This window comes from Apis mellifera, linkage group LG1 (assembly GCF_003254395.2).
Source record: "Apis mellifera strain DH4 linkage group LG1, Amel_HAv3.1, whole genome shotgun sequence".
Taxonomy (NCBI): domain Eukaryota; kingdom Metazoa; phylum Arthropoda; class Insecta; order Hymenoptera; family Apidae; genus Apis; species Apis mellifera.
The window spans coordinates 26,827,288-26,831,046 of record NC_037638.1 but is presented as its reverse complement, the minus strand read 5'-3'; the positions used below and the strand labels follow the sequence as shown (position 1 = coordinate 26,831,046).

At 32.5% G+C, this 3,759-nt stretch overlaps 1 long non-coding RNA gene across 1 annotated transcript; it reads right to left on the bottom strand.

Moving 5' to 3' along the window:
- Nucleotides 1–558: 558 nt before the first annotated feature.
- On the bottom strand, nt 559–2,725 carry LOC107966072. The gene is made up of 2 exons (XR_001706492.2): nt 2,332–2,725; nt 559–2,269 (listed from the first exon to the last, which is right to left on the bottom strand). It is a non-coding gene; the product is annotated as an uncharacterized LOC107966072 (long non-coding RNA).
- Nucleotides 2,726–3,759: the final 1,034 nt, after the last annotated feature.

Genomic DNA, 3,759 nt, shown 5'->3' with positions numbered 1-3,759 from the left:
ATAAGATTTATTGTTTCGCATAAACTTGTTCAACAAAATGTATGAAGGTGGTAGGGGATGAAGACAGCTTTGGGAAGTAGTGGAATAGCATTGGACCGACAACCGCAAATGAAAATGGTAGAGGGAACTATGCAGTTCCACGCTTCCTTGGTGACCGATGAGGCCAATTCTAGAAGACCACATTTGTTTCATTCGAAACTGTTGTCCTAAACTTTTCTGTTAATTGAAACGAAGAAATTGGAGTACTCGTATCTGTTGTTTTAGACCGCTATCGAACGGGAATTTTACAAAAACTCTGGACGCAGTGTGGACAAATATATTCAAAGGAATCGAGTCAACAGAGAAATACATTGATTAAAGCTCTTTAAATAAAAGTCGTAGGAAAGTTTACTTAGACTAAAAATCTATAAAGAAGATTGGTAATTTTAATCGGTTTTTGCAATCAATAGAAATATCATTTATAAGATATTCTCTGTGGGTTAAAATGTTATAAAAACATTGCAGTATTCTAATTAAAAATTTCTTAAAAATATATTTTCCTAAATATAATTAAAGGAATTTTTATAATCATCCGTAATCGTTTTATTAGTCTCGCATATAGGAAATTTTATCAATACAATCAAACAATCAATCTGCTCTTATTCTTCTTCAATTTTCTTGGGATGGCTGATTCGAATATGCGATAATCCAAAACCTTCGATAATTCTTCATTGAACAAGATCAAAATCAAAATGATCAATTATCAATATTTCATTCCACATGCTTCACAAAGCACAGTATGCAACTTTTCCCATTGAATTTCATTCGTAATTTATCTCTATATATAACCGATTTTTTCCGCTAGTGATCCCGAAATAATACATATTTCCATAGTATCGTACGCGATATATACACGATATACACCGGTGACAGTCCACTGTCCACGCGTATACCGGGACGTATCTAGACCGCTACTAAAATTCAGTCACAACGTATCGAGCCAGTCGTGTTTCTTCGTAAATTTAACGATTTTACCGTGGCAGACGTGGCCACGTCCTGAAATGATGTACGGTTCGCTCGTATGACTCGGTAGCTAATGCTTTAATATGCGCAAAGGGTGCCATGCCCGTGTCACGCGGATTACCGCTAATTGTAGTTTATGCTTTATACTACGCTATTCTCTTGTACGTTCTGTCGTCCGTTGGGTATTCGATATATATATATATATATATATATATATATATATATATATATATGTATGTATGTATGTATGTATATAATATGTATACAAACCTGTATGTTTATTTGTATACGTGTCTCCCTATGGGTATACATCCATATAACAATTTGTATTTGCGAGAACGCGCTCATTATGTATAAAGCTTGTACAAGTTTTAAATACAAATTCGCTTTTAAATACAAATGTCATCGTTTCTGAAGACAAAAGCGCGGAGAATTGTATTTTTATCGAGTGTGTATACACAGATGTACACTCGAGAGTTAATCATGATTTTTTTAAATGATTTAATGATAAATTTGAGATTTATTTTTTTTTTCTCCTTCTTTTTAATTTTGGCGCAACGATGCAATGACGTTTAGAGGCGAAAGTTGATCGATTTCGTAATGTGTCGTAACGCTTATGTAATATCCCTAGCACACGGTCTATCCCACGATATTCATTTTTACGTTTAATCATTTTAGAACGTTATAAATTTTGCATACAAGGATGGATCTTGCGGATATAATAATAATCTCGTAATAATTAATTAACAGAAAGTATTATAATCGCGTTACGCGCCACCATCTTTTTTTCCACTATCAATCAAACGTATCGCTCGTGACTTTTGACAACACTTTACAAATTAAACCCAAGTGTACGTACAGGCGCAAGGGTAGAAAGTTCAAACTTTCTCGGTTGTCACGTTCGTGCGTCCGTCAATTTCGCTAACATAACTGAACACCGCGCCCCTATCTCGCAATTAAACGTGCGCCTATACGTATATATATATATCTGTCCTCTGTGCATCGAAACACAGGATCTTTTGTACGTTCACGGGCGAACAGACATAGTATGAGTTAGCCAACAGCACCGAGACAGTCGATTCACGCGGATATTCCCGTCCCTTGGCACAATTCTCAATATCACTGCGACCGGTTTGTCCATTCGTTTTCAATTTTGCGATGATGCTGGCAACACTAATTACGCCTGTGTTTCTTCATCCGCGATCCGAATTCAACGGCGCGTCATTTCTCTTTCGAAATGTCCAGTGAAAGATTATACTTCGATTCCCTTTCAAATAGTATAAATAGAATTATAAAGCAAAAATATGACATTATTTTTAATCGACTTACCTCGTCTTGCTCTTGCTTACTCTTAATTCTCAACTTAATTCTCAACGTCCTCGCGCGTGATTGTCGTTGCTATATCGACGATCATACGACGTACTTAATTTAATTAAGCATCGAGACTTAAACTGCGATGAAACAAAAAATATCGTCGTGCATATACATTTGATTTATTCCGCGTTGTATTTTTGTCTCGAGAATTAATTATACGTTTTATTAGTGTCTGTATAAAAGTATTATTTAAATTTATGAATTTTATTAGAATTATGATGTTGCAAATATTATACGACGCTAATTGCTAATTTATTTGTTGCGTTTTTCTGCCGCGGATAATTAATCTTATTTTACTTTAAAATTACATACATAGATACATGAAATTTTAATTATATCTCTTTCAATTATTTTGTGAATATATATATATAGAAATTTACTTTTTTATTATAAATAGTATTTTAATAGTATTTTTTCTTTGCACGAATACAATTTTTTATTAACAATCATTAACGACTTGTTGAAGGAGATCTCAATTGCCGTGATACGTGGAAGAAAAATCGTGAACTATATGCATATCATTCTCCAGGATGATATGCTTGATAACGTCAGACAAAACTTATGCACTGGTTGTATCGTTAATCTTCTAGTCATTCTACTTGTTCGTGTCGTTCACATAATCTGATCTACAATACTTTTAGTGTCCAAATAAGGCTGCCATATCTATTAGATTCATATCTATCAGCAATATATTATTACGTGTTCACGGTCATTGAAGAAATCTTGATTACGAAAATTCATATAAAAGTAATAGACACAGAGTATAAATTCTCCTTAACCAAAACAATGGAGGAAGATTAAGATATTCTAAAAATTTTTTTACTCGATTAATTATATACACATATATGCGACAAGTTAAGTTGGAACTGAAATATATTCCATTTGGGAAAAGATATTAATGAAGTTTCGAGTGAAGTTTTTATCACGATAATAAAATTTATTTCATAAATCAATAAGAAGAAAAAAAAGAAAGAAAAAAAATTACGAAACGAGTTGTTGAAACGATATGCTTTATTCTGAAAATGGATCGGGAATAAAGATAACAGAATACATTTTCTATAATATATTTTACATTATAAACCAACCATACATCATCATAATAATATCTTATACTCTTAAGCCTAAGCGTGTTTTATCCTATATTCTCGTTTATATACTTCCTTCATATTTATACTTTGTTTACTTCTTCATAGTATTTATATATATATTTTTTTATTTATATTCATCATTATTTATAATATACTTTATATGCTATATTATGTATACATAATATCATACACGTTTTTTTTTTTTTTTTCACGCACGTCCCAGGGCGTCTCGCGTTTCCATTGTTACATCCTGTGTAAAATTGTCTTTTAGAGGTATCTTTCCCCTTCTTCTTCG